A 26,173-nucleotide genomic window follows, 5' to 3' on the forward strand; every position below is an offset into this window, starting at 1 on the left:
GAACCTGTAAGTTGTAAATCCAACTTTCATCCTCAACTTTGCCAGTTCCGTGTACACAAGTTAATCACAATTAATTTAACTTTGAAAGTTTGTTAACTATTTCCATTTCTTACTTATGCCATGGCTTTAACTAGTAGTTTTGGCAAATGTATTACCATAGTTTTGACGTTTCGATGTACATGTGACAAGTAAAGCTAACCAGGACCAATGTTTTAAAGATACTGGAATTCATCATTGCATGTGACCAGAATGTTGCACGATGCTATACCTTTATAAGGTTAGCAACATATTCTTAACTATATCCTAATATTCATCAATGGAAAAAGTTAATGCCGATTTCAGTTATTTATACTTTAAAGTATGAGTGAAATACACACAGTGGCCACTTTATTACCTCTTGTACCTAGTAAAGTGGACACAGAGTGTATCTTCATGGTCTTCTGGTGCTGTAGCTCATCCACTTCAAGGTTCAACAAATTGTACATTCAGAGATGCTCTTCTGCACACCACGGTTGAAATGTGTGGTTATTTGAATTACTGTTGCCCAGTGGCTGCCCATTGTAATTCCACTTCCTATTCCCATTCCAAACTGTCCATCCACGGCCTCCTCCACTGTGGTGATGAGGCCACACTTCAGTAGGAGGAGCAACACCTTATATTCTGTTTGGGTAGCCTCCAACCTGATGGCATGAACATTGATTTCTCTAACTTCCAGTAATGCCCCCCCCCCTCCTCCTTCACCATTTCATATTCCCTTTTCCCTCTTTTATGAGGGGTGATTGATAAGTTCGTGGCCTAAGATGGAAGGAGTCAATTTTAGAAAACCTAGCACATTTATTTTTCCTACATTTGCACACTTAGTCCAGCGGTCGTGGAGCAGATGGATCCTTCTTTGTAGAAGTCAGTGTCTTGGACCTCCAGAAAGTGGGCCACATCAGTGGTGATTGATAAGTTCGTGGCCTAAGGTAGAAGAAGAGGAGTTATTAACTTCAAACTTTCTGCATGTTCATTCAAAGAGTGAACTGCATATGCATGTAACAAGAGCGGTATAACTCAACTCCTTCTACCATAGGCCACAAACTTATCAATCGCCCCTGCTATGGACCACCTGGAGGTCCAAGACACTCTCGTTACATGCATGTGCAGTTCAACTCTTTGAGTGATAATGCAGAAAGTTTGAAGTTAATAACTCATCTCCTTCTACATTGGGCCACGAACTTATCAATCACCCCTCATACATTATCTTCTTGCCCACCCATCGCCTCCCTCTGGTGCTCCTCCCATGACCTTCTGTCTCTTTCACCAATCAACTTCCCAGCTCTTTACTTCATCCCTCCCCCTCCAGGTTTCACCTGTCAGCTGGTGTTTCTCTCTCCTCCCCCCCCACCTTTTAAATCTACTTGTCAGCTTCTTTTCTCCAGCCCTGCTGAAGGGTTTCAGCCCTAAATGTCGACTGTACTTTTTCCCACAGATGCTGCCTGCTGAGTTCCTCCAGCATTTTGTGTGTGTTGCTTGGATTTCCAGCATCTACAGATTTTCTCTTGTCTGTCACCTTCCTGTCAGCTTGTACCAGTCTGACCAGTCTCTTCTGACCACTCCCATTTTCACCCGCAGAACAGCCACTCACTGTTCCCTTTTTTTTTGTTTTTTGTAAATGTTACAGACATGTGCACGAAAATCCCAGGAGATCAGCATTTTCTGAGATACTCAAACCACCCTATCTGGCACCAACAATCACTCCACGGTCAAAGTCACTTAGATCACATTTCCTCCTCATTCTGATGTTTAGTCTGAACAACATCTGAACCTCTTGACCATATCTGTATGCTTTTATGTATGAGTTCCTGCTATATGATTGGCTGATCAGAGATTTGCATTTACAAACCGTGTACAAGTGTACCTAATAAAGTGGCCACTGAATGTACAGTATTTATTAATGTCCTTCCACCCATTCAGGTATGTCTGATTATGCTCCCTGGTCTCAGAACTAGCATTAGCACATAGAACAGAAGACTTTCAAACCTGTCTGGCATTTAGTTAGATCATGGCTGATTGGTAACACACTGCCCTTTGCCTGTTTTTGTTCCATGTCCCTCGATACCAAAACAAACATCAACTGATCTCAGTCATGAAAATATTAATTGACTTCCATCCTCAGTCTTCTGGGACACTGAAGTTCTCACTGTCCTCTAAATGTACAGATACCTTCTGACTTCACTCAACTAAGGTTTAACTTTTATAGCATTCCCTCCTTTCTGACTTCCGAATAAGGGAAATAATTTTCTTCACCTTATTCCATCAATTTCTTTTAATAATTCAAGCACCTTAATTGGATCACCCATCAGAGAAGCAAGCAAAAGGTTTTCACTGGAGGTGTTTTTGTGTTATTTTTTGGAGGAGTAAAGATATAAGATTTTTTCACAAAGCAAACAAAACTGAAAACATCATTTATAGTGTTGTGGTGATCAATGATGCATTTCAGTTCTTTGAATAACTATTACTTGCACAAGTCCTTGTTGGGATGTTAAAAAATATTCTTTCTCTCCAGGGTCAATTGAATACCAGCATTGCCTCAGCAAGTAATCAAGGGAAATGGACCCCCTGACAGTAATCAGTAGAGATATCTTAATCCCCATCCCCACCACACCTCAGCAGCAATAGCCTGGGGCAACGTCAAAATTCGGGAGCTTCATCTGCAAACGCAATGTGAAGTAGAAAGTTTGGAGTGGTTCAAGAAGGAGAATGAATAAAACAGAAAATCACAATCAGTCCAATGAGGAAGCCTCTTCAGCTACTCAACCTCACCAGTGAGGGGTCTCTTGAGACCCAGGAACACGGGAAAGAAAAGCAGCCCAAAAATGAGGGGCAGACTCTTTGAGAAACAGGAACATGGCTGCATCCACCCACACATAGTGCATAAATATACTCCAGGTCAATGTAATTGAAATATCATCGGCTCTGGATCAAAGATAAAATATTCATCGCTACAAGAAACAGAGACATCCCTGAGGCCATGAGTAATGGCTTTTACATGACCACACTCCTCCACACCACAGAAATAGAACATACGGAACAGGACATAGGAACTGTATGCATGTATACACCCACACATGCATGTAAGCTGCATGCATTCTGGCTTTTTCCTCTTCCTTTCCAGTCCTGATGTAGGGTCTTGGCCCAGACATCAACTGTTTACTCCTCTCCATAGATGCTGCCTGGCCTGTTGAGTTCCTCCAGCATTTTGTGTGTGTTACTCTGCATGTATAACCAAGTAGGCATCCTACCAAACCACAGAAAGTGTACAATACACAGCTGCCTGGACTGGAGAGCATTTTTTATGAGGCTAGACTGAGCAAGATATGGCTTCTCTCCTTGGAGCAAAAGAGGATTAAAGGTGACTTGATAGAGGTGTACAGGGTGATGTAGTTTAGATTGAATGGACAGCCAGGGTGGCAATGGCTGATATGCAGGGACATAACTTTAAGGTGATCATTGGAAAGTATGAGGGGATGCCAGAGACAAAGTCTTTACACAGAGGGTGGTGGTGCGTAGAATACGCTGACTGGCATGGCGGTAGAGGCAGATGCATTAGGGTCTTTTTAGAAACTCTTAGATAGGCACATGGATAAAAGAAAAATTGAGGGTTATGTATGAGGGAATGGTTAGATTGATCTTAGAGTAGGTCAAAAGTTCAGCACAACATTGTGGGCTGAAGGGCCTGTACTGTACTGTATTGTACAAGGAGAAGCTCTGTGACTTGTTGTGTCAGAAGTAGGATCTGAATCTCTTACTCCAATCAAATCATGATTTGGAGTTAATGGATCTTAAGCTAATGGTCAAAAGTTGCTTTTGACAGATGAGAGAAAGTATGCAGATGCTGGGAATCTGACCAACACACACAAAATGCTGGAGGAACTCAACAGGCCAGGCAGCATCTATGGAAAAAAGTGTAGTTGGCGTTTTGAGCTGAGACCCTTCAGCAAGACTGGAGAGAAAAAGATGAGGAGAAGATTTAAAAGGCAGGGGGAGGGGAGACAGAAACACAAGGTGATAGGTGAAACTGGGAGGGGGAGGGATGAAGTAAAGAGTTAGAAAGTTGATTGGTGAAAGAGATACCGAGCTGGAGAAGGGGGAGACTTATAGAAGAGAATAAAAGGCTATGGAAGAAAGAAAAGCAGGAAGAGCACCAGAGGGGGGTGATGGGCAAGCAAGGAGATAAGGCGAAAGAGGGAAAAGGGGATGGAGAATGGTGAAGGGGGGAGGGGGCATTACTGGAAGTTTGAGAAATCAATGTTCATGCCATCAGGTTGGAGGCTACCCAGACAAAATATAAGGTGTTGTTCCTCGAACCTGAATGTGGCCTCATCGTGACAGTAGAGGAGGCCATGGATTGACATATCGGAATGTGAATGGGAAGTGAAATTAAAATGGGTGGCCACTGATAGACCCCGATTCTTCTTGTGAACAGAACATAGGTGCTCAGCAAAGTGGTCTCCCAATCTACATTGAGTCTCAAAACATACAAGAGGCCACACCGGGAGTGGAGCGCTGGCCACAGTATATGACCCCAACAGACCCACAGCTGCTTTGACGGAGATGGTCTGGTTCATCATATTCCTCAGGGTTTGCAAGCCAGAGCAAAAACAGGAACTGGATCCTGAGCTGATAAAATTTAAATCGATTTTGAGCAGACATCTATCCCAAGGCAATCAGGCTGCTAATCTTCAATTAAGTAATGATCTTTTACTTAATTAGTAATGATAAGTAATGATCTTTCAAGAATCACTTGATCAGGAATAGTTCCAGAGGACTGGAAAATTGCAAATGTCACTCCACCCTTCAAGAAGGGAAGATGGCAGGTGAAATGAAATTTTAGGACAGTTAGTCTGACCTCAGTGGTTGGGAAGATGTTGGGGGTGACTGTTAAGGATGAGGTTTCAGGAAATTCTTTGAGGAAGTAACAAGCAGGATAGACAAAGGAGAATGGGTGGATGTTGCGTGCTTGGATTTTCGGAAAGCCTTTGACAAAGTGCTGCACATTTAACAACATAAGTGCCCATGGTATTATGCGAAAGACCCTTGCCTGGATAGAGTGTTGGCTGCTTGTCAGGAGACAAAGAGTGGGAATAAAACGATCCTTTTCTGATTGGCTGCCAATGACTAGTGGTGTTTCACAGGGGTCAAGGTTGAGACCGCTTCATTTGACATTATATGTCAATCATTTGGATGACAGAATTGATGGTGGTGTGACTCAGTTTGCAGATGGTACAAAGATAGGTGCAGGGGTAGGGAGGTTGCTGAAGGACTTAGACGGATTGGGAGAATGGCAAAGAAGTGACAAATGGAATACAGTGTCAGGAAGTGTATGGACACGAATTTTAGTAGATGGAATGAAAGCATAGACTATTTTCTAAATAGGAAGAAAATTCAAAACTCTGAGGTGCAAAAAGACTATGGCATCCCCGTGCAGGATTCCCTAAAGGTTAACTTGTAGGATGAGTCAATAGTGAAGAAGGCAAATGCAATGTTGGCATTCGTTTTGAGAGGACTACCATATAAAAGCAAGGAGATAAAGCTAAGGCTTTATAAAGCATTGGTGAGGTCTCACTTAAAGTACTGTGAACAGTTTTGGGCCCATCATCTAAGAAAGAATATGCTGACATTGGAGAGCGTTTAGAGGAGGTTCACAAGAAAGATTCTGGTAATGAAATGCTTATCATATGAAGAGTGATTGATGGCTCTGGGCCTTTATTTGCTGGAATTGAGAAGAATGAGGGGGAGATTTCATTGAAACCTATCGAATGTTGAAAAGCTTAGATAGAGTGGATGTGAAGAGGATGCTTCCTATGGTGGGGGAGTCTAAGACCAGAGGGCACAGTCTCAGAATAGAAGGACATCCATTTAAAACAGAGCTCAGGAGGAATTTCTTTAGCCAGAAGGTGGTGAATCAGTGGAATTTGTTGCCATGGGTGGCTGTGGAGGCCAGGTCTTTGAGTGTATTTAAGGCAGAGGTTGATAGGTTCTTGATTAGTCAAGGTGTAAAAGGTTACAGGGAGAAGGCTGGAGATTGGGGCTGAGAGGGAAATGGATCAGCCATGATGAAATGGCAGAGCAGACTCGATGGGCAAAAAGGACTTATTCTGCTCCTATGTCTTATAGTTCAGGCTATAATGTAAGGAATGTAAAACATGCGCACGTTTAGTATATTTGACCATATGCCTCCATCCTGTTGAGTTCTCCTGTGTTTGGAGATTGTGGAGGGGAAACATAGAATGAAGGGATGAGGATTTCAAATATGTGCATGAACCTTGTTTCAATATATTTTTTAAACGCAAACAACAGGAATTCTGCAGCTGCAGGTGGCTTCCCCCACCACCACTCCGCAGCCCCGTCTTCCTCAGATCCCATCGTCAACTCCTGGGCCCTCGGAGGCTCCACCTTCCTCTCACCCCAACCCTCCCCTCTCCATTGACACACCCAGCCTCCCCCCCCCCTCCCCCCTCTGATCCCAGCTCTCATCCGTGCCGGATCTTTACCATCCCCTCCGACCTTCAACTGTCGGAGGCAGAACGCTCTGTCCTCAGTAAGGGCCTCACCTTTGTCCCCCTTCGCCCACACCTCAGCGAGTTCCGTGTTCGCCACGATGCGGAACTTTTCTTCCGCCGTCTCCGTCTCCGAGCCTACTTCTTCGGCAAGGACTCTTCCACCCCCACCGATGACCCCTTCTCCCGTCTTCAACCCTCCTCTTCTTCATGGACACCCCGCTCTGGTCTTCTGCCTGCTCTGGATCTCTTTATCGCTAATTGCCGACGGGACATCAACCGTCTCGACTTCACCGCACCTTGTCCCCATTCCAACCTCACTCCTTCCGAACGCTCTGCTCTCCACTCCCTCCGCACTAATCCTAACCTTATTATTAAACCCGCAGATAAGGGGGGTGCTGTTGTAGTCTGGCGTACTGACCTCTACCTTGCTGAGGCACAGCGACAACTCGCGGATACCTCCTCTTATTTACCCCTCGATCGTGACCCCACTAAGGAGCACCAGGCCATTATCTCCCACACCATCACCGACCTTATCCGCTCAGGGGATCTCCCATCCACTGCTACCAACCTTATAGTTTCCACACCCCGCACTTCCCGTTTCTACCTCCTACCCAAGATCCACAAACCTGCCTGTCCTGGCCGACCTATTGTCTCAGCTTGCTCCTGCCCCACCGAACTCATTTCTGCATACCTCGACACTGTTTTATCACCCCTTGTTCAATCCCTTCCGACCTATGTTCGTGACACTTCTCACGTTCTTAAACTTTTCGATGATTTTAAGTTCCCTGGCCCCCACCGCTTTATTTTCACCATGGATGTCCAGTCCTTATATACTTCCACCCCCCATCAGGAAGGTCTTAAAGCTCTACGCTTCTTTTTGGATTCCAGACCTAATCAGTTCCCCTCTACCACCACTCTGCTCCGTCTAGCGGAATTAGTCCTTACTCTTAATAATTTCTCCTTTGGCTCCTCCCACTTCCTCCAAACTAAAGGTGTAGCTATGGGCACCCGTATGGGTCCTAGTTATGCCTGCCTTTTTGTTGGCTTTGTGGAACAATCTATGTTCCGTGCCTATTCTGGTATCTGTCCCACACTTTTCCTTCACTACATCGATGACTGCATTGGCGCTGCTTCCTGCACGCATGCAGAACTCGTGACTTTATTAACTTTGCCTCCAACTTTCACCCTGCCCTCAAGTTTACCTGGTCCATTTCCGACACCTCCTTCCCCTTTCTAGATCTTTCTGTCTCTGTCTCTGGAGACAGCTTATCCACTAATGTCTACTATAAGCCTACTGACTCTCACAACTATCTGGACTATTCCTCTTCTTACCCTGTCTCTTGCAAAAACACCATCCCCTTCTCGCAATTCCTCCGTCTCCGCCGCATCTGCTCTCAGGATGAGGCTTTTCATTCTAGGACGAGGGAGATGTCTTCCTTTTTTAAAGAAAGGGGCTTCCCTTCCTCCACTATCAACTCTGCTCTTAAACGCATCTCCCCCATTTCACGTACATCTGCTCTCACTCCATCCTCTCGCCACCCCACTAGGAATAGGGTCCCCCTGGTCCTCACCTACCACCCCACCAGCCTCCGGGTCCAACATATTATCCTCCATAACTTCCGCCACCTCCAACGGGATCCCACCACTAAGCACATCTTTCCCTCCCCCCCTCTCTCTGCATTCCACAGGGATCGCTCCCTACACAACTCCCTTGTCCATTCGTCCCCCCCATCCCTCCCCACTGATCTCCCTCCTGGCACTTATCCGTGTAAGCGGAACAAGTGCTACACATGCCCTTACACTTCCTCCCTTACCACCATTCAGGGCCCCAAACAGTCCTTCCAGGTGAGGCAACACTTCACCTGAGAGTCGGCTGGGGTGATATACTGCGTCCGGTGCTCCCGATGTGGCCTCTTATATATTGGCGAGACCCGACGCAGACTGGGAGACCGCTTTGCTGAACACCTACGCTCTGTCCGCCAGAGAAAGCAGGATCTCCCAGTGGCCACACATTTTAATTCCACATCCCATTCCCATTCTGACATGTCTATCCTCGGCCTCCTCTACTGTAAAGATGAAGCCACGCTCAGGTTGGAGGAACAACACCTTATATTCCGTCTGGGTAGCCTCCAACCTGATGGCATGAACATCGACTTCTTTAACTTCCGCTAAGGCCCCACCTCCCCCTCGTATCCCATCTGTTACTCATTTTTATGCACACATTCTTTCTCTCACTCTCCTTTTTCTCCCTCTGTCCCTCTGAATATACCTCTTGCCCATCCTCTGGGTCCCCCCCCCCTGTCTTTCTTCCCGGACCTCCTGTCCCATGATCCTCTCGTATCCCCTTTTGCCTATCACCTGTCCAGCTCTTGGCTCTATCCCTCCCCCTCCTGTCTCCTCCTATCATTTTGGATCTCCCCCTCCCCCTCCAACTTTCAAATCCCTTACTCACTCTTCCTTCAGTTAGTCCTGACGAAGGGTCTCGGCCTGAAACGTCGACTGCACCTCTTCCTACAAATGCTGCCTGGCCTGCTGCATTCACCAGCAACTTTGATGTGTGTTGCTTCAATATTTTTTTTTCTTTTTTATGGAACAGTGAGGTATTTACAGATAGTTGTCATTCTTTGGAGCAATGATTAAATTCTAACCAATTCCCTAATGTCCTTGGCTCTAATTAATCACAATTCGCCTTTTCACTGATTAGACTTCCACAGAGTTGAGTCAACTAACAGTCACAACTCATAGTAAATTCTTTCCTCCTATCCTTCGAATCAGCCGATCCTTCTTTCCCACAGGGAAGTCTGTCAAGGCTTGCTCTTAATTTGTGAGTTGGCAGTACTACTTCTATAAACATATGAGAAGCAGGTTAAAAAGCAAAGTGCTTGAGAAATGTTGTGGTTGGCCCAGTGCATCTTGAGAAGAAATTGCTTTTGCGCCATTTTGAGTAGGTCTAACATAAGAATCTGACATATCCAAGCAAAGATGGTAACACAGACCAGATACAACTTCAATTTCTCTAATGTATGATCTCTGTTGGGACTTATTACATGCAGTCTGTCCCAGGGATGATCTTGGTGATACTTTTGGGGGGAAGGTGGCTAATAATGAAACTGGCTTCATGTCTCTCCGTTGTCACTCCGAATGTGAATGCTAAACATTTGATTTTTGCCTTGATACCCTGGGCAAAAGCAAATATTTTTTCCAAAACTCTACAACTTTCTCTTCAAAATGCTTTCAGATATAGTAGCTGGGAGATCTTGCAGAATAGTCTTAATCTCTTTACTTTCATAGACTAGCCTAAAAATATCTTTTCTTAGTTTCATCACTTCCCATGTAACTGAGCTTTCATTCTTAAGTAATGGTTAACTGTTCTTTTTTCTTAGAAAAAAGAAGCAGAGTGTCAGGTGGGTGTTGTGTATTTAATATTTGAGTAATCTTGTATATATCAGAATCAGAATCAAGTTTATTATCCTGATCATTATGTGACATGAAATTTGTTAATTTAGCAGCAGCAGTTCAATGCAATACATAATCTAGCAGAGAGAGAGAAAAAATAAAATAAAACACAATAAATAAGTAATAAATAATAAATAAACAAGTGAATCAATTACATATATTGAATAGATTTTTTAAAATGTGCAAAAACAGAAATACTGTATATTTAAAAAAAAAAGTGAGGTAATGTCCAAAACTTCAATGTCCATTTAGGAGTCCGACGGCAGAGGGGAAGAAACTGTTCCTGAATCGCTGAGTGTGTGTCTTCAGGCTTCTGTATCTCCTACCTGATGGTAACAGTAAGAAAAGGGCATGCCCTGGGTGCTGGAGGTCCTTAATAATGGATACTTCCTTTCTGAGACACCGCTCCCTAAAGATGTCCTGGGTACTTTGTAGGCTAGTACCCAAGGTGGAGCTGACTAGATTTACAACCTTCTGCAGCTTCTTTCAGTCCTGTGCAGTAGCCTCTCCATACCAGACAGTGATGCAACCTGTCAGAATGCTCTCCACAGTACAACTATAGAAGTTTTTGAGTGTATTTGTTGACATGCCAAATCTCTTCAAACTCTTAATCAAGTATAGCTGCTGTCTTGCCTTCTTTACGACTACATCAACATGTTGGGACCAGGTTAGATCCTCAAAGATCTTGGCGCCCAGCATTCTTGTTCACTATATTACTTCATTATGGGTTTTATATAAGTGAATTGCATACATCATCACGATACCACATGATACGTGCACACCTCATTTAAAGTAAATCTAAGTTAGACCTGCATTCCCAGACTATCGTGTCTTCCTTTGAATTAGTCTAATGTTTTGAAGTTACAAAACATAACAGCAGGGAATTGAATTCATGAGAGGTTTTTCCCTCTTTACTCTCGGCCCTTCCCCCCTACAATGTGTGCAGTTATAGACTTCATTAGAAAGTAATAAGGGTGTTACTTAAATACACATCTGTAACTCACTGAAGTTTGTTTTAATCTTTGCATTGCCTTGTAGGAAAGGTATCCTACATTATTTATGAGGATTTAATTACAAACTTACTTGATCAGTAAATTTGCTTTCTGGTCTGTTTTGCACAATCTATTGATTTACTTATTAGTTAGAATGAAGTGAAATCCACCAGCGAAGGGAAAGGATTTGTTCCAAGTAGAAAGGTTGACTTTTCTGAGAAAACAAGTCATTCACCCCTTATATTTACCCACTATTTTGTTTGTATTTTCACTATTCATTAGAAATTTGAAGTAAGCAATTATTTTCCTTGTTCTGAACTCAAGGAATCGCACAATATTTACGACAGAGAGCAAGGAATCTGGCTCCATATACTTGAACCAGTCATATAGAATTACCCAACCTCATATCATCAATCAACTCTAAGTCTATGGTCCTGCATATCAGAGCCTTTCAAGAACCCATTTAAATACTTTCTTTAATGTGTAATGTTTCTGTCTCTACCACTCTTTGTGGCAATGATCAGTAGAGTGCAGTAGAACAGAGGGATCTGGGAATACAGATCCATAATTCCTTGAAAGTGGTGTCACTGTGAATAGGGCCATAATGAGAACTTTGAGTGCATTGCCCTTGATAACTTAAGATATTGTGTACAGAAGTTGGGATGCGATGGTGAAGTTGTGTAAGATGCTGGTGGGGCCTAAGTTGGAGTAATGTGTGCAGTTCTGGTTGCCTACCTACAGGAAAGAGATCAATAAGTCTGAAAGGGTGCAGAGAAAATTTACAAGGATGTTGCTAAGACTTGAAGACCTGAGTTATAGGGAAAAGTTGAATAGTTAGGATTATATTTCCTACAGCATAGAAGATTGAGGGGAGATTTGATAGAGGTATACAAAATTATGAGGGGCATAGATAGGGTTAATGCAACCAAGCTTCTTCAAATGAGGTTGGGTGAGAAATCATAGGTGAAGGGTGAAAGGTGAAATGCTTAAAGGGAACAGGAGGGGAAAATTCACTCAGAGGGCAGTGAGAGTGTGGAATGAGCTGGCAGTGGAAGTGGATGTGTGGTTGATTATGACATACATAAGCAATTTAGATTCTTGCAGGGATGGGAGGTGTATGAAGGGCAATAATCGGAGTGCAGGTCAACAGAACTAGGCAGAATAATAGTTCAGCACAGACTAGATGGGCCAAAGAGCCTGTTTCTGTGCTGCGGTGTACTATGACTATGGGTTCCAAAATCCTCCCCTGTCTACCCAAAAAATATTTCCTCTCCTCCTCCACACGTTAAAAAAATCTATGTACTTCCGTCTTTCCATCAAAGGAAAGAATTCATTTCTGTTTATTCTGTGTAGGCACTCTATATTCTAATACACCTCAGTTAAGCTTCACTTAGCTGCTTTTGGTCCAAAGAAAACAACACTCACAATTCAATCTTCTGCTATGTCCTTCTAGTGCCGTCAACATAATTACAAATGGTTTCTGCAGCCTCTCCAGTGCAATGACCATCACAGTGCATAGGGTTCAAGCTGTGGCCACACTAATGTCATTTCAGTCCTTGCATAAACTCTCTTATCTAGGATTCTTTCTTGGCTAATAAGGGAAGCATCCCTATGCCTTTATACCTGTCTTTGGTAACACAGGTGGACGTATTGCAAGGCACTTCTATACTTTTTTACAACTTAAAACCAATCTTCTCTGCTGATAAGATCAATTTATTTTTGCAGTAAAGCATTCATGCTTATTGTCAAACACCCAGTGAAGTTTTGTATTATCTGCAAACTTCTTTTTAATCAAACCTGCTACTGACAACACTTCCTGCACCCAAGCATACTCCTTATTGGGTGCCTCCTGTCCCTAATAAAGTGGCCACTGAGTGTATGCTTATGCTTTTCTAAGCTCCAATATGTTATGTACTCAGAGAATCTCATCACACCACTATTGTAAAGTGTGATTATTTCACTTACTTTTGTCTAACTGTCAGCTTGAACCAGTCTGGCCATTCTCCTCTGATGTCTCTCATTAACAAAACATTTTCACCCACAGATCTCCCACTCAGTGGATGTTTTTTGCACCATTCTCTTTAAACTCTAGAGACTGTTCTGCATGAAAATCCCAGGAGATCAGCATTTTCTGAGATATTCAACCACCCTTTCCGGCACCAACAATCAATCCATAGTCAAAGTCACCTGGGTCACATTTCTTCCCCGTCCTGATGTTTGGGCTGAACAACAGACTGAACCTCTGATGATGTCTGCATGCTGTTATACATTAATTTGCTGCCACATGATTGGCTGATTAGATATTTGCATTAATAAGCAGGTGTACAGGTGTATCTAATAAAGTGGCCACTGAGTGTAAAAAATCTCACCAATATGAGGTGCCCCCCTATGTATCCATTTATTAGGCAAATTCACTAAACAGGAGTAACATTACCAGAACAGCGTCTCTTTCCCCATTTCACCAAACTCCACCACTCACCAAAGTCCCAGACTTCGTTTCCGGCTGCACCAGCAGTCAATGGAACTGGAAATGGATCTGGCACTATTTCCTTCTTGCATTACCTGAATGTTTTTTCCACTTAGAAAAGCTAAAATTCCAAAGACTTAAGTACTGCTCCAGGTTACAACTATTACTGGGCCCTAGTTGGCCACTTAACTAACAGTTCAAGCATTGAGTTAACCACTGACAACTGAAAGAAACTACAAGTTAAGGTCAAAGTTAAGTTGACAGTAATTGCTCGCTTAAAAACTTAACTATGTCCAATTAATTCTCATTTTGACATCCATGACATGACCTCAGATTTTATCTGTGAAGATCATTGTATATCAGGCAGTAGTAAATCAAGGCAACTGAACTTTCTGTGTCGTCTGGAAGACATTTCACCACTCATCCAAGAGGCTTCTAATCCATGGTGGGTAATTTTGTGGCTTATAAACTCTGTGAGTTGTTTAAAGGTATAGCAATCTCATGAGGGTCATTAAGGGTTGTAGAGGTAATGAGAGGATCATCAGTCTTATCTTCAAAGTTTTCAAAGGTACATTTAATGTCAGAGAAATATATACAATATACATCCTGAAATGCTTTTTCTTCACAACCATCCATGAAGACAGGAGTGCCCCCAAAGAATGATTGACAGTTAAATGTTAGAACCCCAAAGTCCCCCCCAGCTCCCCTCCCTGCTGTGCGTAAGCTGCAGCGAGCAACAATCCCCCCGCCCCCCACTGGCTAAAAAGAAGCATCAGCACCCGCTACCGAGCACTCAAGCGTGAGCAAAGCAACAGCAAGGACACAAACTTGCAGTACCCCAAAGACTACTTGTTCACCTGGTATTCGACATACCACAGGCTCTCTCTCTTCCTAATAAGGGAGAAAAAAGACTTCTCCATTTCACAGCGAGAGGGGAGACATAACAGACAGCTTTCTGGTTTATGATGTTAAAAGTCCGTTGCGTCGCTTTCTCCGAGCTCTGTGCCCAAAGATCTCGGGTCTCTGGGCACATATTCACAGATCTTCCAACTCCCCCAATGACACACCAATCTCCTGCCGTGACACCGACCTTCGATCCGCCCATTTCCAGAGCCACGAGATCTCAGTCCTCCGAAGGCAAGCTGAGCTCTTAGGCTGAGCCCTTGGCATGCCGAATAGCGGCCAGTTGTGAAACCCTGAGAGCAGGTCCCATTCCCACAAAGAACCGTAGTCAGTGTGCAACTCCAGGTCAGGGTTTTCAAAACGAACCCTGAAAAGGAAAAATAGTGATATTAAAGATGGAACTAGAGCTGTTTCGGAAGATGCAAGCTGTTGCGCCACTAATCCTCCTAAGCTCCTCTTTGCATGAATGGAGGTGTGAACTGTTGTGGAGACACCGGGGTAAAGATGTTAGGATGACATTGTAGGTAGATGATAGCTGGTGTTGTACCCCACCCCCTCTGTTCAGGGATGTGTTCTCCAGTTTGATGAAGATAACTTCTTTAATCCCTCTTTCAAACCATATGTCCTCCCTGTCTAAAATATGCATATGGAGATGTTTGGACTTCACTGTAAGTACTGACACAGCAAGTTCAGTTGCCTTGATTTACTACTGCTTGATAAACCTCAGATTTTAGATTTCTCTATGCCTCTGAATATTAAAGCCTACATTTTTGACCAAGATATTGACACTTGTTGAGATATTTCCAAAACTGAAAGTCAAAATTTGACAGATGCTGGAAACTGAAATAAAAATACAATTTCTAGAAATATTCAACAGGCCAGGTAGTATCTGTGAAGAGGGAAACTGAAATGATGTTTCAGGTTGCAGAATATATTCGTGCAGTCTACAAAGTGACCCAGAATTTGCAGTGGTCTGTTGCTGTAATTTTCCATCCCATTCCCATTAAGACCTGCCTCTCTTCAGCCTGTTGTACTGTTCCAGCAAAACCCAATGTAAACTATGGAATCAGCCCAAGCACCTTTCATCCTCAGAGCATGCAATACTGAACTGAGCAAATTCAGATAATCAACCTTTCCAGTTCGTATCACTCCTGTTTCCAACTGAAGCACTAACTTTTATTCTCTCTCCATGGAGGTCCATTAGCTAGTCCTATTATGGGATTAGAGGTGGAGAGGGTCATTAGTTTTAAATTCTTTGGTATCAACGTATCAGAAGATCCATCCTGGGACCAACAGATAAGTGTAATCACAAAGAAGGCATGACCTTAGCGCCTCTACCAAGACGTTTGTGTAGATTTGGCGTGTCAGCAAAACATTGACAGACTTCAGTAGATGAAGAGCACCAAGTATCCTCACTGGTTGTATCACAGCCTGGTATGGAAACACCAATGCTGTGGAACAGGAAAACCTACAGAAAGTGATGGATACAGCCCAACACATCACAGGTGAAGCTCTCTCCACCACTGAGTACTTCTACATGGAGCACTGCCACAAGAAAGCAGCGTTCCTCATCAAAGAACCCCACCATCCTGGCCAAGTCCTTGTCTGGTCGAGGTATAGAAACCTTAGCTACCACACTACCAGGTTCGGGAACAGTTGCGCTACAACCATCAGGCTCCAGAACTGTCTTTAAATAACTTTATTCACCATTATTTTGAACTGATGCACTTTGAAGGACTCTTTACAACTCATGTTCTCAGTATTATTTGCTTTTGCACAGATTGTCTTCTTCTGCACGTCGGTTGTTTGTCACTCTTTGTGCATGTACAATCCTTTTTAAATATATTTTAATGATCACAAGGCCCTGCTGGACATTAAGAGCTTAAGGTATTGCAGGTCTACCACATCATTTCTCATTGGCAGAAAATCTGAAGGAGCTGGGCTTGGTGCAGACCGTACTGCTGCCTGGACAGAAAGGAGTGCAGTGTGCAGTCTAATAGTGAGTGATTGTCTTAGTCATCTTTCTTTTGAATACAAGACCCTGTTGGACATTGGTAACATGGAATGTAGCAAGTCCAATTTACTGTTTTATTGGTGAACGACAGTGTAAATGACAGGGGAGCTGTGTGACCTCAGTTGTAGCAAGGACTAGGCCCCAGAATCAGAATCAGAATTACTATCACCAGCTTATGTCGTGATATTAAATCTGATTCTGATTCTGATTCTTAAACTACGGTGTTGTCTGTTTGCGGTCACCCAGGACAAAGGCATCAGAGTCAGTGTACTCCACCAGAGTGCCCTAGGCCTTGTGGTTCAGTGTCCATGCTGGAGTCAGTACTGCTCTCCAGTGTTCGCTCAACAGAAGACGATGTATTGTGCTCAACAGCAGAAGCTGCAATATTCATGGACTCGGGGACTTGGACTAGAATTTGTCTTTTTGTGTGTGACTGTATTTTATTGCTGTGTTTTATGTGCTTTGTGCTGTGCGTAACTGCTGGTACTCCGTTTTGCACCTTGACCTTGGGGTAACGCTGTTTCATTTGGCTGTATTCATAGAACCACAGAACCATAGAAACTACAGCACAGATGTATGGTTGAATGGTGTATGTTGCGTAACCTTTTGTTGTCATCTCCACCTTAATATCCATTACCCTCTTCTATCACATTCTCCAGACAAATCAACGGGATTAACAAAAAACAAGGTACTTTTAATGGTGAGAGATGTTCTTACTCTCTGAAGGTTACAGTTGCAGGCATAGTAAGCAACTAGAGATATATTGTATGCTATCCTTTATTAAAAGAAGATTTTTTTTAAAATACAGGATTAATAAGCTGTAGCTTTATAAGACTGTATCCAGAGCTGAGTGCATGATTTGGGTCTATTTATCTGAGAAAGAATAGAGGGCACAAACAGAATATTCACTAAACTGATTCCAGGATGGCAGACTTGCCTTATGAGGAGTGAATGGGCAACCCCTAGAGTTCAGAAGAATGAGAGAAGATCTCATTGAAACAGAAAACTCAGGGCTCAGTAGGATAGAAGCAAGGAGGATGTTTCAGCTTGTTGAGGAGTCTAGAACCAGCGGACAGAGTCTCAGAATAAAGAGTAAACACTTTCAGACTGGGATGAGGGTAAATTTCAACAATAGGAGGGTAATAATTATTTGACATTCTCCGTGCAAAGGAGTTCTGGTCAATCATTGTGTTCATTCAAAACCAACATCAATAGATTGCTGGATATTCAGTGAATCAGGGAATGAAGGCCTAAAGGAAGAAAATAGAGATGATATGAAGATTATTTACGATTGCTAAATGGTGGAGCAGGCTCAAAGAGCTGGAGAGTCTTCTCCTGGTCTTATTATGTTCTGTTGCAGGGGAAAATGTGAGGGCAAATTAATAGTAAATAGGGATGTGGATTGTGCTAATGTTGTAACAGGGAATTGCAGACTGAAGTAGAGACATTGAATGCAGAAGCAATGACACCCAAGTTTTAGGAACTTGATATAGGGTGTGCCCATTGTTGTAATATAAAAACAGATTTACTGTTAGACCTGTGGATAATTATTTTATTCTGTAATCAAGACCTAGTCTGTTACTTAATTAAGTTTTCTTGCAGCCACTATTCTGTTATCAAAATGTAGTTTTACTGATAATCTTGTCAACTAACAACGTAAAAGCAGTACCAAATTCCTGCTCAGGTCAAACAGCTTTGGCTGGTCCGACGTGCACTAGTTTTTAATAAGTCGCCTGTTACTTGAAACACCAAACCAGTATGTCTTTTCAGTTCAGTGAAACTGCACCTCTCTGTGGCATTCAGCCTCCCTTCACCTCCAACTAGTCACAGACAATTATTTAGTTCCCTCAACCTTTACCCCTTTGCTGCAACTTAAAACATGCTCAAAAGTTGCTAAGCTTTCCCACTTTTTAATGGAAGTCTTGGACGTGAAACAACAATAGTGTTTCTCTCTCCACGGATGCTACCTGACCTGCTAAGTATTTCTAACATTCGTATCTTTTTTCTCATATTTGCAGATGTAGTCTGAGCACCTTGGGGCATTTTGCCAAATGGCAAACAAGTCATAAAGTGCTACCATTACTTTGCTCAGATCAAATGTTAAAAAATGCCCGGTAGCTAATGATATTCTGATCATATTAATATTCCTGATTTCTGAGTGTTTGATGTTAAAATAAATCTTGATTATTGTTCTTGGGATAATGATCTGTCTGGGCTTTTGCAGGCAGGCTGATTTACAGGCAGTCTGCTGTTAGAAGACTGTGCCTTTGCTAATGCTTAAAGTGAATCACCTTCAAAATTGTTCCAGAATTAGCATTACATCTAATGTACACTTCAGAAGTTCTGTTTTAAGATAGCTTTAAAGGTTGCCTTTATTTACAATTCATTCTGGATTCAGTTCAGATATGTTTTCACCTTCATGGATAGTAGGATAAATGGACCTATATTTTTAAAATTATCACTCGATACAGTGGATATCCACAATTTTGCTTTTAAAGTTTCTTTAAGTCTGAGTGCATTATCAATAACCAAAAGAAACTGGGTGACAGGGGTCCACTTTTCAAAGTTTCAAAGTACATTTATTATCAAAGAATGTATAAATTATGCTACCTTGAGATTTGACTGCCTACAGGCAGCCGCAAAGCAAGAAACCTGAAAGAACCCAATGGAAAAAAAATAAAGACCAACACCCAATTGCCAAGAGAAAGAAACACAAATCATGCAAGCAATAGAAGCGAGCAACAGCATTCTAAACCAAACTGACTCCTCAGATCCAAATCCCCGGCGTAGGCCCAAAGCCTCATTCTCAGTTCATCATATTAGCAGGGCAAATCGCCGCGAAGCTCACAGACATGAAGCACAGGAACCAGGGCAGCGTCACAGCCTCAGCGTTGTGGACGGAGGAGTGAATATCATGGGAGAGCAAGCAAAATTAGCCTGACTCTTGCCTTTGGTCTAACACCCTGCTCTTTCAGTCTATCTGAGCCGGTGTTTGCCTTGTTCAAACAGCAGGACCCGGACCCCACCACAGCAAAACGCTCTGGCCAAGCCCAAAGCCATTCTTGACCTTTCCAAATCAGCTTGGCACTTAGAGTGATCCAACCTCACATCCAGATTAGTTGGACGGGCACCAAAACTCTTCTGCCTCGACTCCTCTTTCCAAATCACTCACTCCAATTCCATCTGCATTGATTTTGTAACGCTCCAGCGCAGCTCATCCCTCCAATGCACTTCCCTTTCACTCACCCCTTTGTTGTTTCCGGTGATAGTTTACCACAATTTCCTTCAGAAAAGGTGTTATTAATAATGTTTTTAGTCAAATTTCTTGCCTTTTGAACTACCAGTAAACTGCCACTCGCCTTCAGTAGCACCAGCTTAAACCAGATTTTAATGTTAATTTAGCATTGTTCAGTGTCAAAAGCAGCTGAGAACTCGTAAACTGTTAACATTTTATTCCCTTGACAGCTGAGTCATGAGAATAATCCAGTCAAAATTGCAAATTTTATTTCACTGACTGGAATGCTGTGGACTGGTGCTGTTTTGTTACTTGAGTGTTTATAGTCATTAAATATTCTCAGTATAGTCTTGAATCACAGTGAATTTAATCTACAAACAGCAGCAGAAAAAGAAACCAGAATCCTCTTTTCCTACTCAGTGCAGTGATTGATAGGGCTTTTCTTGCTAAAGCTTCCCTATCGATTGAGTTTTAAGAGTAAAATACTCTGAATGCTATGTACCTCTGGTGTGATGCCATCAGAAGAGTTGTGACCTGCGTTGGAGGCTATGGCAGTACCTGTTGGAGGAACGCAGCAGGTTGGACATCATCTATTGGGGCAGAGCGATGGTCAATGATTTGGGTTAAGACCGTGTATCATCTCTGTCCTGATGCAGTGTCATAGTTGCTGCCTAGTTTCCTCAAGCAGTTTGCTTTTTGCTCCAGATTACAGCATCTACAGTCTCTTGTGAGTTCAATGAATGCTATACAATTGACTGAAATGACCCCATTCTTGGCCAAATAGCTCAGGGAAGTTGACTAATGAAGTTGCTGAAACGGTGAAAGGCATTGTCTTCAGAAACTCTTGGCAATATAATTGTGAGTTTGACTTCCAGGATTGTCCACTGACTTCCATGAGCCCTCTCCTAGTGACAAGTCTGACCTTGCACATTCACTCATAGGAGATACAGTTTTGGAATTGGTAGAGTAGGTACGACAGGATCATTTAAACGGGACTTGTATAGGTATATGGAGGGGTAGATCTTAGAGGGATATGGGCAAAGGCACAAAATTGGGACGAGCTGTGTGGGCAGTATTGGCAGCATTGAGTTGTTCAGCCAGAGGGTCTGTATCCACACTATATTGATCAATGATTCAACTCTTAGCTAATTAATAAAGCTGAAGGACATCTTCCAGACCCTCCATACAAGGAACCTAGCAAGAATTATCTGTAGTGGTCTGAGTCCCCCAGGACAGCATTGAAGCAGATTTGGAGGAAGAAAATCTTGGAATGTCCAGATGATCTATACACTACCTTTTACTCCAATATATGAAAGTGTGTTTTTTGCAGAGGAATGTCATTTAGACAAGGAGTTAGTCATTTGGAAGTATGCCCATGTTTAGGCAAGCCAGTAAAATAAATGGAGCAAGGATCCTTTCACTTACAGTACTGTGCTAAGACTTAGGCTCATATACATATATAGCTAGGATGCCTAAGACTTTTACACAGTACTGTAGTAATTGTACATATTGCACTGTACTGCTGCCACAAAAAGACAAATTGTATGACATACATGAGTAATGATAATCTTGATTCTGATATGGGTCTCTATTGTAGGCTGAGAGTGGGAAGGAGGCAGGGAGAGGGGAATCATGGTTGAGGAAAGGGGAAGGGAGAGGGGAGGCAGCGGGAAGCACTGGAGAAACATTTTGAAATGATCAATAAACCAATTGTTTGGAATCAAATTACCTTGCCCGGTGTCTCAGGGTTGGGTGTGTCTGCACCTGTGCCAGCCCCGGGCACGCCTTCTCTACCACCTGTCCCATACCCCTTTTCTGCAGTCTACCATTGTCATTCCCAACATTCTCTGCTCCCACCTGATTTACAAACTCACTCTCCGCACCACGTTGACAAATGCAGTACTCTGCAAAGTTCTTAGGTGCCCCAGATATATAAATGTGCCTAAGACTTTTGCACAGTTCTGTATCTATTGGAAGCAGATCAGGTCATAAGAATGCAAGGGATTAAGGATCTAGTGCAAGAGGTTTTTAATGTGCATTCTGTGTTCCCTCTTTTAGTTGTTTGTGGTTACACTGGTAGCAATGACTGAAGTGTTGAGTGACTATCTGTCTTGTGGAACGAGCTATGATTTTGCAGGCTTCTTACAGGAAGAGACTCTGTCTCCAGAAGTTCCTTGTTGGCAGCTGGTGATGAAGCTCTGGATGGTGATGGGGGCTATTGTCTTCCTAATGCTCCACATGTTCCGCTTCCTTTTTTTACTCAGCTTCTGGTTCTAGATTCTGTCTTTGACTTGCAAGGTTATGCAGCAGTCAAAAGAGGATGAAGTCTCCTCATCTGTTTGGTCGATATTGAATGCAGCCAATGTCATCTCACCCTGAGGAAGTGGCACTTTCCAATATTAAAATCATCCCTGCGTGAGTCCTCAATCTGTACCCAGTCTCTGTAGTTGGAGAACACCATGGTGTAAGCGGCTTCAGAGATCGAGAGTAGCTCTTGTCCCCTGGCACTGTAGGCTCCTTCATTACAAGGGTGTCATGTGGCCAGAAACATCACAGTTACTGTAGGGGAACTCTTCTCCTAATCCACAACATGCTGCACCAGTGAGTGGAAGTCTTTACTGCAAATAACAACCTTCAAATTCTTTGTGGCACACGAGTGCAGTTCATGGCTATCTGCAGTCAGGAGCATTGCTCGGAAATCCCTGTCCTCAAAACGTTACCTGCACCTTCCCGAAATCAATTTAAATGAAATCGTCTCTTTGCATATACACTGCTTGGGAGATTCCTACGTTGCAATGGTGAGCAGCAAATTGGGAGACATGGCAGAGAGCCGCTACACCTGGTTGGAACAATCCAGTGGTAAGCAAGTTGAGGGTCACGGTGACCTTGACCTCAGTGGAAAGAAGAATCCTGATAAGAGACTGTGGCTGAATGTATTCCCAGTGAACATCTTCACCCACACGCACATTATTCATTGGAGCTCCCCAGGTGGAGTGTGGTGCCTCTGAAGATTCCCTGAGTAAGCACTGATGGGCTTGTCTTTGCTCCCCATCACGAGGTCCTTTACCCACCCTGAGATGGCCATTATGTTGCCTTCAGTTATCATGACCTGCTATGGGTAAAATTGAATTTTACATTACTAGACCCCCCCCCCCCGCAAAAAATGAAGAATTAGTCCCTGTCTGCTCCCAGGTCTGTATTGTTAGTTCTAAATGATTTTTTGTGGTTATTTTAATAAGGCTACTTAGCTAAGTCATTTTGGAAGGCATTTAAGCGTCAGCCAAACCAGGAGTTCAATCACACGTGGACAAGATCAAGCAGACGTCTTGGATTTCAATTCCAAAAGATTGTTGTCTTCCATTTTCTCAAACAAGTCTGGAAGCTATCATCTATCTTTTAATGAAGCAGGTGAGTAAACTACCAAGCTTATTAGATCCATGCTTATAGTTTGCCCTGATGATATGTCAATTTACTAGTTCACATTGCTGCTCTGCTGGCATAACCACTCCACTGCTCTATCCAATGGTGACTCCAAAGTTTATTTGGTGTATAGTTCGTTAAGAACACCACTGTTCTGATAGCTGTTTTTGTGCAATGTTGACTTCAAAAAGTCAGACAGAGAACAGAAGTTAGGGCAGTGCCACAAAATCTCTGGGACAAACATGACACAGTCTAATAACAGAGGGGGCAGTAAGGGCTTTAGTCACACATCATTGGCAAGCATAACTTTACAGTTACGATCACCATAGAACCATAGAACCTTAGAAACTACAGCACAGAAACAGGCCCTTTGGCCCTTCTTGGCTGTGCCGAACCATTTTCTGCCTAGTCCCTCTGACCTGCACACAGACCATATCCCTCCATACACCTCCCATCTATGTATCTGTCCAATTTATTCTTAAATGTTAAAAAAGAACCCGCATTTACCACCTCGTCTGGCAGCTCATTCCATACTCCCACCACTCTCTGTGTGAAGAAGCCCCCCCTAATGTTCCCTTTAAACTTTTCCCCCCTCACCCTTAACCCATGTCCTCTGGTTTTTTTCTCCCCTTGCCTCAGTGGAAAAAGCCTGCTTGCATTCACTCTATCTATACCCATCATAATTTTATATACCTCTATCAAATCTCCCGTCATTCTTCTATGCTCCAGGGAATAAAGTTCTAACCTATTCAACCTTTCTTCAGCAGCAGAAGGTCACCTTCACCTTCAGCAGCAGATCTGTTTACAGTGGCTTCAAGCCCAGTCATACTTGTGCACTTGACAGCAAGGAACCTCTTGCAAAAGATGGATTGCTGCTTAAATGAAGGAGATCAATGTGCTACGTTTACATGCTCTGGTCCCGTTTAAAGTCCATACAGATTTGAACAGCACAGAAATAGGCCCTTCAGCCCATCACATCCATGATGATCATTTGGCCCAGGTACACTAATTCCATTTGCCTTCATTAGGGCTGTACCCTCCTACCTCTTTCTCCATACCTATCTTAACGCCTCTTACACATAGTAATTATATCAGACATTCTCAACAGTCAGCTCAGGAATAAATTCTCTACTGAAAATGAGGAAAGAATTAGAATTCTCAATTACATACTTTCATCCCCTGAAGCTAACCTATGTAATGAGGACAAGCTCCCTTTTGCTTCCAACCCACTCCCCCCACCACCCCTAACCCAATCCCCCCTACTTTCCATCCCACCTCCTCTGGAGTGTTTGCAAATTAATTTACTGGAGTTACCATTCCATTTCCATGGGTCATTACCAGCTCCTGAAAAATGCTTGATCTTCCATATTTGCTAAGTAACCATCAGTTTAAACAGCGGCAGATTCCTCCCACCAACAGCATTGCTCTAATACTCACTCCTGCTGTTGTTCTGATCATACGGAGCCATTAGTAAAGCTGGAACAGATTGAAAGCTATGAATTTCTGTTCACTTCCTTCAAGTGTTATCAAGCATTTGAGATTCACATGTGCTACAGTGAAAGCTGGTGGCATTCAAAGTTCAAAATAAATTTATAATCAAAGTACATACAGTTTATGTCACCATATACAATCCAGAGATTCATTTTCAGAGTAAATACAAAGAATCCATGAAGGATCACACCCAACAAGACAACAAACAGCCAATGATGGTAAACTGTGCAAATAAAAAGAGAAATAAAGAGAATAAAATAATAAAACTAAAAATAATAATTATAATAAATAATAATAAGATAATAAAAAGAGAAATAAGTAACAAATATTGAGGGCAAAAGATGAAGAGTCCTTGAGACTGACTCTATCGTTTGGGGGACAGTACAGTGATGGAGCGAGTGAATTTGAGTGAAGTTTTATCCCCCCTTGTTCAATCCCTTCCTACCTATGTTCGTGACACTTCTCACGCTCTTAAACTTTTCGATGATTTTAAGTTCCCTGGCCCCCACCGCTTTATTTTCACCATGGATGTCCAGTCCTTATATACTTCCACCCCCCATCAGGAAGGTCTTAAAGCTCTACGCTTCTTTTTGGATTCCAGACCTAATCAGTTCCCCTCTACCACCACTCTGCTCCGTCTAGCGGAATTAGTCCTTACTCTTAATAATTTCTCCTTTGGCTCCTCCCACTTCCTCCAAACTAAAGGTGTAGCTATGGGCACCCGTATGGGTCCTAGCTATGCCTGCCTTTTTGTTGGCTTTGTGGAACAATCTATGTTCCGTGCCTATTCTGGTATCTGTCCCACACTTTTCCTTCGCTACATCGATGACTGCATTGGCGCTGCTTCCTGCACGCATGCAGAACTCGTGACTTTATTAACTTTGCCTCCAACTTTCACCCTGCCCTCAAGTTTACCTGGTCCATTTCCGACACCTCCTTCCCCTTTCTAGATCTTTCTGTCTCTGTCTCTGGAGACAGCTTATCCACTAATGTCTACTATAAGCCTACTGACTCTCACAACTATCTGGACTATTCCTCTTCTTACCCTGTCTCTTGCAAAAACACCATCCCCTTCTCGCAATTCCTCCGTCTCCGCCGCATCTGCTCTCAGGATGAGGCTTTTCATTCTAGGACGAGGGAGATGTCTTCCTTTTTTAAAGAAAGGGGCTTCCCTTCCTCCACTATCAACTCTGCTCTTAAACGCATCTCCCCCATTTCACGTACATCTGCTCTCACTCCATCCTCTCGCCACCCCACTAGGAATAGGGTCCCCCTGGTCCTCACCTACCACCCCACCAGCCTCCGGGTCCAACATATTATCCTCCATAACTTCCGCCACCTCCAACAGGATCCCACCACTAAGCACATCTTTCCCTCCCCCCCTCTCTCTGCATTCCACAGGGATCGCTCCCTACACAACTCCCTTGTCCATTCGTCCCCCCCATCCCTCCCCACTGATCTCCCTCCTGGCACTTATCCGTGTAAGCGGAACAAGTGCTACACATGCCCTTACACTTCCTCCCTTACCACCATTCAGGGCCCCAAACAGTCCTTCCAGGTGAGGCAACACTTCACCTGTGAGTCGGCTGGGGTGATATACTGCGTCCGGTGCTCCCGATGTGGCCTCTTATATATTGGCGAGACCCGACG

This window comes from Mobula birostris, chromosome 5 (assembly GCF_030028105.1).
Source record: "Mobula birostris isolate sMobBir1 chromosome 5, sMobBir1.hap1, whole genome shotgun sequence".
Taxonomy (NCBI): Eukaryota; Metazoa; Chordata; class Chondrichthyes; order Myliobatiformes; family Myliobatidae; genus Mobula; species Mobula birostris.